This window comes from Neovison vison, chromosome 3, assembly GCF_020171115.1.
Source record: "Neovison vison isolate M4711 chromosome 3, ASM_NN_V1, whole genome shotgun sequence".
Lineage (NCBI taxonomy): Eukaryota > Metazoa > Chordata > Mammalia > Carnivora > Mustelidae > Neogale > Neogale vison.
The window spans coordinates 56,002,076-56,011,596 of record NC_058093.1 but is presented as its reverse complement, the minus strand read 5'-3'; positions in this window follow the sequence as shown (position 1 = coordinate 56,011,596).

Sequence of the window (9,521 nt, the reverse complement as noted above, 5' to 3'; positions counted from 1 at the left end):
AGGGGGTAGGGAGAGGGTGGTGGGTTATGGACATTGGGGCAGGTATGTGCTATGGTGAGTGCTGTGAAGTTGTGTAAACCTGGCGATTCACAGACCTGTACCCCTGGGGCTAATAATACATTATATGTTAATAAATAAATAAATAAATAAATAAAAATTTGGGCTATGTTCCCTTCTCCTTTAATGTCTGAAGGAGTTTGGTTAGCATTAGCATTATTTATTCCTTAAAATATTAATAGAATTTAACAGTAGAATGGTCTGGCCCTGAAGTTTATTCCTTCAAGAGGATTGGGAATTTTTAAAAAATCAATTAATGTAAATAATTTGATAGATATAAGGCTATTAAGGTTTTCTATTCCTCAGTGACCTTTGATGATTTACATCCTTCAGGAATTTGTACATTCCATGTATGTTGTTGAATTTCTTGGTGTAAATTTGTTTATAATGTATTCCCTTATTATGCTTTCAAGGTATATATTGTCTGTAGTGATGGCCCTTCTTTCATTTCTGATATTGATAATTTGTATCTTTCTGGTTTTTGATCAGTTGGCCTTTTTGATCTTCTCATCTGCCCTGACCCCTGCGCCCAAACCTGACGCAATTCCAGTGTTTCATATACCTCCCACCATGTCCAGTTGTGCTGGTCAGAAACCAAGGAGGAATCTTAGACAGCTTCCTTTCCCTTATTCTTCTGCCATCCCCAGCTGTGCCTCTGTAGTCTCTTTGTCAACAGATCTTACCAGTTTTACCTCTTAAGTTGTTTTGACTCCATCCATTTCTAACCCCTGCCACTGAATTTAGCACAAGCTAAATATAGTCTCTCACCTTAATTACAATAACAGTCCCTTAACTAACCTCTGTATATCCCCTCTAACTATTCACCCAGTACTTCAGGCTAAAGTGATCTTCCAAAATGCAGATCTACACATGTCACCTTCTTCCTTGAATATCCTCAGTGGAGTCTCATTAATTTTAGATAAAGACCCAAATCTTAAACAAGACCTAAAAGGCCTTTGTCTCCATCTCTTTTTTTCTCACCATTAGACCTCTCACTCTGTGTTCCAGCCGTACTGAATTTCTTTCCATTCTTGGAGATGTCACATTCCTTCTTGCCATAAGCTCTCAACATTTGCAGTTATCATTCACCTTCAAATCATACCCTTCTCCAGGTTAATTCTTATTTATCTATAGATTTTAGCTCCTATCACCTCTTCAAGAAATATGCACTTTGTGAAAGCCTTCCTTTACCTTTAAACATGTACTTTGTGTATACTTAGATAAAACTAATTATGTCACCACCACTTTGTCCCCAGTGGAAATAAGCTTCATGTCTTCAACAGTAAGCACTACATAAATATTTGTTGAATGAACAAGTCAATGATTGCCTTTTTATTTTTATGGGATCATGAGCATGATAGATCGTAAATGAAAATTTGTTGACCACTTTATGAATTATTACCTAATATACATCATTTCATATATTCTGAGTGACAATTTATTTATAGCCTCTAAAAAATGAGGTTCATATCTCATTGAAAATAATAGCATAGAAGAATTTAATTTCAAGTAAACTTTCATTATGAGGGCAAGTTTTTTTTTTTTTTCTTTTTAAAAATATGGTTGAAAAGTTCACCCCCTGGTTGCTGTTTGCCATTTGTATTTCTGGCAGGGAGGGAAACAAGACCTACTTTCAAAATATTTCAGTCAGTTTTCAACTGTACATATTATGTATTTTCACAAAGAATGCAATAGTATCTAGTTTCTAGTGAGGGAAATGGGCTTATAGAGGTAGTTCTAATATCTCTCCCCTCTCACAAACACATACTCTTGAGCACCATGGACTTAAACTGCAATGCATTTTCATTGTTCAGCTTAGCTACCATCTCATGTGTTGCTAATCCTGTGTTCAGTATCATGAATCTTCAAAACAAGTATTCTAATAGTGTAACATGCATTAGTAGTACTATTTTACAAACTAAAAATTAAGTGAATTATTTAGAACCATAATTAGTAAGTGCCAGGGCCAGGATCAACAAGCTCCAAAACCTATACTGTTTCTGCTACTTCTTCATGAGCCAATGCTTGATTATATCATGGAAGGTTGAGAATTGACTTCAAATTTTTTTGCTCTTTTTACTTTATGATATCAAATTTATTTAAAGGATTATCTTGTAAAAATGTTTTCTTTAAATTTCTATGGCTCATTCTTAATATGACCTTTCTATAATGATTAAATTTTCATAGTTATTTCATGCCTTTATTATTAGGCATTGTGATTTTCAATTCTTTGGAAATCAATAGAATTATTTTGATACTTACTTGTTTCCAATTATTAAAAGCTAAGTAATTAAGCCTTTTGCTCAATTAGTTAGAACATGATCTTGATATTAATCAGCATAAAATTCTATTGACCTTCTGCAGAGAAACCTATCTGAAAGCTAACACTAATGCTACTTCTGGCTCACATTTGGGGTATTATCTACTCTAGCTGTGAAAAACAACACACAGAGCCTTGTTTATATTCTACTTTTATATGACCCTGGAAAAAAATGGAATGAGCTATGATTTTTATAATTCCTTTCATTTTCTTAAAAGTTAAAATGTATGTTTTCTGTTAGGGTGCATCTATTCAGTTGCTAACTCATTCATTCATGTGACATTTATTGAGTGCTTCTTACCTGCCAGGCATCATTCTAGGAGATACAATGATGAAGAAGACAGACAAAATGTTTTTCCCATAGAGGTTCTATTCTAGTGGAGAGAAATGGACAACCAAACAACAAGTAATGAGAACTGCTGCTCAGAAAATATGCAGGCTATTCTGATAATGAGGCTTGGGGAGGGTATGGGAGATTTATTTTGGACAGGATGATCATATAAAGCCTTTTTGAGGGGAGGTAACATTTGAACCAAGACCTGAACTAACTATAAGAAGGAGCCATCCCTTTAGAAAGCTGAAAGAAATACTTTCCAAACAGATGCAAGAGACCTAGAGGGAGGAATGATCTGGGGATGTACTGGGAACAGAAAGAAGGTATTGCTAGAACGGAGATTATAATGCTGGAAAAAGAGTCAGGGGCCAGATCATGAGGATGTCAAATAAACCTAAAGTTACCATCAGTAACTTTAAAGTTACTCTAAAAGTTTTCAAAGTAACTCTAAAGTTTCTTCAGAAATAACATTTTTGATATTATTATATTTGCCTTAAAATTAACGTTATCTCTCTGAAACAATTCATTAGTTGAAACATATCTTATCATAATATTTCAAATTGACAAGTTCTTTAGGAATTATGTAGTCCAATCTCTTATTTTATTTTATTTTCTATTTTTTTAAAAGATTTCATTTATTTATTTGACAGAGTGAGAGAGCACAAGCAGGCAGAGCAGCAGAGGGAGAAGGAGAAGCAGGCTCCCCACTGAGCAGGGAGCACAATGTGGGGCTCGATCCCAGGCTCCTGGTATCATGACCTGAGCTGAAGGTAGACACTCAACAACTGACCCCCAGGCACCACCAGAAATCAGTTTTTAAGAAAACATTCAAACAAAACTTTCAAAGTTTTCAAAATTTATGGCATTTCTATGGCTCTTTGTTTTCCACTGGAAAAAAAATTTTTTTAAAGATTTTTTTTTTATTTATTTGACAGAGAGAGAGAGGGAACAGAAGCAGAGGCAGTGGGAGAGGGAGATGCTGGCTTCTGGCTGAGCAGGGAGTCCGATTTGGGGCTCCATCCCAGAACCCTGGGATCATGACCCAAGCTGAAGGCAGACGCTTAATGACTGAGCCACCCAGGTGCCCCTGAAATATTTTTAAAATAGTAAATTATCATAACTTAACCAGTATATAGGAACCTTTTTGATTTAGGATCGCACGTGGTTTTTAAAAATCATTGATCACATTCTTATTTTTTTTTCTAGTTTTGTTTTCAGATTTTATTTATTTATTTCAAAGAGAGAGAGAGCATAGGCAGGATGAGTGACAGAGGGAAAGGGAGAAGCAAACTCCCCAATGAGCAGAGAGCCCCTTTCAGGGCTCCATCCTAGGACCCTGGGATTATGACCTGAGCTGAAGACAGACATTTAACTGACTGAGCCACCCAGGCAGCCTGGCCACATTCTTACAAGAACAGAATAATTCAGACTTTGAATTAGTGTCTATCTTTCATTTGACTTTCATTGTACCATCCGTAGAGGTTTTTAACCTGGTGTTCTTTCACTCCAAGGGATGCACAAATGGGCTTCAAGGTTTTATTAACCCTCTGGAAAGTTTCACATCTTATATGCTTATGAGTTTCATTTCAGCTCCTCCAAGAAACAGACATCAAAAAAGATTTAGACAATTTATAGGAAAATGCCTACCTATGGAGGATAAAGGAGAGAGAGCAGGAATAGGTAACAATGAGAGCACAAGATAGGTCTGACATCTGTGAAGGGAAAAAGGGAAGGAAGAATTGGGTAGAAAGTCTCAAATGCCAGTACCGTTCCAAGAAAGCGTCAGCCAGGCTGATGGGGAATCCCCATGGAAAAGCTGCTGAGTTAAGGTATCTTGTGTCCAGCAGAAAGGCACTGCCACTAGTGTCCTGCCATGCTCAGTTATTGGCTCTAAGCATCCCCAGGGGAAGTGTGGTTTTGCTAAGAACACTATCGTGAATCCAAGGGGGCAACAGCTGGGGCTGTCTATCAACTCTGCTCCTGGCAGCAGTTCTCTGGAAGAGATTAAGTGGTGAATTTCCAGCACCATCTCACTATGCTTATGTGTGTTCCTTTGGGGAAAGCATCAGTGGCTCTTGTCATATTTGCTAAGAGGGTGGGTTCCTCCAAAAGTTCGGAACCACTGACTGTTCTGACACCCACCTGATTCAGTTGTGGCCCTCAAAGAATGCAAATTGGTGTGGCCACGTGGAGAACAGTATGGAGGTTACCCTAAAAATTAAAAAAAGAAGTACTATATGATCAAGTAATTTTACTACTGGCTATTTACCCAACGAATACAAAAATACAAAATCAAAGGAATATATGCACCCATATGCTTATTGCAACATTATTTACAATAGCCAGATTATGGAAGCAGCCTGTGTCTATTGATAGATGAAAGGATAAAGAAGATCGGGCATATATACGCAGAATATTACTCAGCCATAAAAAAGGAATGGAATTTTGCCATTTGCAACAATGTGGATGGATCTAGAGAGTATAAAACTAAATGAAATAAGCCAGTTATAGAAAGACAAATACCATATGATTTCACTCATGTGGCATTTGAAAAGCAAAATAAATGAAAAAAGGGGGGAAAAGAGACAAACCAAAAAACCCAGACTCTTAACTATAGAGAACTGACGGTTACCAGAGGAGAGGTGGGTAGGGAGATGAGTGAAATAGGTGATGGGATTAAGAGTACACTTATCTTGATGAGAGCTGAATAATATATGGAATCATTGAAACATACTGTATACTTAAAACTATTATAACACTATATATTAACTACATTGGAACTAAAAATTACAAAATAATAAATGTGGCCCTCAGCAACCAAAGTATGGACTCAAATTTATTACTAAAAGTCAATAAGCAGGAATTATCAAACCACTGAAAATTGGCTTTGTTCCCATTATTTCTTCATGAGTGACAGAAACATACTTTTCCTATATATGTTTACCACAATCAAAGCAACTAGTGTGAGAATATGATGGCAGGGCTATAAGATATGGTGTGTACGATCCTATTTTTCCTTAGGGGAAGCACTAAAGATTCAGAACATGGATGTTGGAGACAAAACTTCTCTGGGTGCATAATGTGGTTCTGTCCCTAATGAGATACTTGACCATGAGTAAATTACTTCTCTGTGCTTAAGATTGCTCATTTCTAACATGGACATGCCTCCTCGGATTGTGGGGCGGATGCAATGAGATCATCTCCAGAAAGCGCCTCATACAATGCCTGGCACACACTATTCCTATGGTGATAGGCCCTTGGGGGTTGAGCACTGCAGTATGCCTGCTTGAGCAGATTCAGCAATCTTTAAAACGTGAACTTAGGGATGAATGAATACATGAAGCACTGATTCTTAAGCTGCAGAAGGATCCCTTGAAGAGTGAGCTCTTGTAAAACATTTGAAAATTATTCAGTTGAAAAGTACTATCTCTGGTTTGTAGTATTTGAGGAGATACTACATTCTGTTTGTGTACTTATTTGTATTTTTAATTTAGAAAGTGAATATGCATTTCATTTTTATAATTTTATGCCCAGTTCTTTAACACATCTGCATTTTAAACAAATTTAGAGCTATAAAGGTGATATTGCGTAGAAGAAACCTTATCATACTTGCACTATAGATCTTTACCTTTCTTGATGAATCAATCGTTTTCTGTTTAGGTGACACTGCCTTTCCTCCTTTAACAACTTCCTGAATTCTCTCAGCCTATTTTTTTCTGTAATTCTTTAATTACCTATCTCCTTGGTATAGCAGCTTTTTACTATTCCTGGCATAAGCATTTTTAGTAGAGTGGATATGAAAAAAGGTTAAATAGGTATTTGAAAGGTTAAGTAAGCATTCACAAATTATTTAGTCTGGTGGTTGGCAAACAAAAGCCCAAGGGCCAAATCTGGCCAGCAGTCTGTTTGTGTAAATAAAGTTTTATTGGAATGATGATTTTTAGATTACATATTGGCTGCTTTCATGCCACACAATGGAACTGAATAGTTACAATAGATACTGTAGACCACAAAGCATAAAATATTTATTATCTGACCTCTCACAGAAAAAGTTTGCCAACCTCTGATTTAGTTTACCCAAAATTTTGAAAAGCAGAGTAAACATAAAAAGTAGATCTAGAACAGGATAGCTTCTTGAGGGTAGGGACTGTGCCTTATTCATCATTTTACCCTTAGTAGCTAGTCTAGAGCCAGGTCTGTAGTAGATATTAAACAAATATTTGTGAACTTGAACTGATTGCATTAATTAAAAAAATTAAATACTTAAAAAGAAATTGCCTCCCAGTATTTTTTTTATTGAAGCTGGCACTATAGAATAAACTAGCTGGGCTTGTGCAGTAGAGTGACCATTATAAATAATTTTCCTGGGGTGATTTGTAATACATTAGAAAAACATTCCTTTTGTGAATAAACTATTAGTTTAATGAAATAATATGTTTGAGAGAGAATATTTGATCCCCTGCTGCTTCTTTCAACTTTTGCTTTTTGTACTAAGATTCCTTTCATAATTTCTTAATACTGTAGGCATGATAATTCATCAAATTCCTAGACTCACATGCATGAAGCTCTCTAAATATTTCAGTAAATGTATTATAGTACCTGGTTTGGGAAAATTGGGTAGAAAAGCCTTTGTATCTGGTTACAGATGAATTACAAAATTAATACTTGTTATATTACTATAAAGGTAAAAATGTTCTAAGCTATTATAATTGATTAATCATTTGTATTCAAAATTTCACAAAGAAAGTAATCTAACTTTAAATACATGATACTTTTTAAAAACTAGGGCACAGGCTTCTGTGATTTTATTTTCTCAGTCCATTTGGTTTTGTGTAATTAACAAGGACATTAATTAATAGGAGCTTTCAAAAATTTCCATAAAATTCTTGTTGATAAGAATCATCACTTCAAAAAAATTTCCAGGGGGAAGGGATGAATAGGCAGAGCAGAGAGGATTCTGCGGGGCAATGAAACTATTCTGTCTTACATTTGTTCAAACCCATAGAATGTACAACACCAGAAGTGAACTTAGAACTATGGGCTTTGAATGCTAATGATATATCATATGAATGTAGGTTCATCAATTATAATAAATGCACCACTCTGGTTGGGATATTAATAATGGTAGGTATTGATAATGGCTTGTTTGCATGTTTGGGGGGCAGGGAGTGTCTGGGAAATCTCTGTACCTTTCTTTTAATTTTGCTGTGAACCTAATACTATTCATGAAAAAATAAAATATCAGAAAAAAAGGAATAAAAAATTCTTAGGCCTCTTTCCTCTAAATTCTGAATTAGTATGTGTAATACGGGGCCCTAGACTTCTTGTTTTCTAGTTATAAGCAACCCAAGTGATTCACATAATCACAGAATTTTAGGAAATGCTACTGTAAAGAATTCCTTCACATTTTTCTTGAACATGGATGAAGTAATATGGGCTTGAAAGGCTTACCTGGACCTAAAATATCCTCCCACCAATAATGAGACCATTTTAATGTTAACACATAGAATTTAATATTTGCACTTAAAATAGGTTAAATACTAGTTAATTTCACCAATTATTTAGAGTGAAGTTCTTTTGATGTTTCAGTCACTGACACTCCTTCAATATTTTAAGCTTATTTGGGTCACAGATTCCCTCTGAGAAGTTGATGAAATCTGTGTAATCTCTCCCCAGGAAAATTAACACAAAAAAATTTTGCATCTAATTACAAGGTTTTTACTAACCCTGACATATAATAATGGACTCTATCCATGGGCCAATTTAAGGTCTGGTTTTTATTGGATCCCCTTTATTTTAAATTTTGCTCTACCTCCAGAAGCCTTTAACCTTAATTTTTTTTTTTTCTATCAGATGTCATACAGCCAAACTTTCATAATTGTGTTGGCATCCTGATTGTATGTATCTCTCTTTTCAGTTAAATAGGACATAAACTGTCATTGTAGTTCTTTTGTTTACCATGTCCTTTTAAAAAAATTCATGTGTTTTTATACAGCTGTGGATTTGGAGAATGCTATTTATGTAAAGAACAAGAAGTCGACAGTTTGATGGAGGAATGATAGAGGGATAGATACCTTGAGATTGAGTGACTCCTGATAGACCATGTGATCAAAAAGAAGACGCCTGGGGGGAAAGCTGCGGTAATCAGGAACCAGCAATGAAAACCATAGGGCCGACTGGAGTAAAAGGGGTGAATTCAGAGGAAGCTGACAGGATAGGCCCTTGATTCCTCCCTAGTTTTAGAAATGAGAATTCACTGAGGGATGCAAACAGCTTGGGTGGCAGATGGCTTCTGAGAGAACTGTTTCAACCCGAATTTGAGCATTGTATCAAAAACTCAGGCAGAAAGAATCTTGTTTTCTTCAAGGTCTTAGGGATAAAGTTGACAGGGAGAGAGAGGGGGAAGAGAGGAAGAAATAGTGAATGGGGAAGAGAGGGGGAGGAGAAGGGAGAGAGAGGGAAGTGGGACAGGGAGAAAAGCAGACAGACAGAGAAGTACAGGAAAGAAGACACTCTTATTTTAAACTGGACAAAACCAGGCTCACTGATACACTGGAAATGTAATCTGTCTACCTGGCTATAACCTCAAGCGTGTACTTGAAAATGACTTTCCGAGAGTGTACATTGTAGTAGTGTTTTATGTCTCACTGTGATAGGAAGAGTATCAGAGAATACAGAAGGGCCAGTGTCTCACCTTTATGTCAGATAATGACTCGGGGCTCACAGTAGCCCACGGGACACTTTTGTGTAAATCAGACAGATGCAGCCCCATGCCACGGCATGTGGTTTAGCAAGCAAGCACAGTCAAGA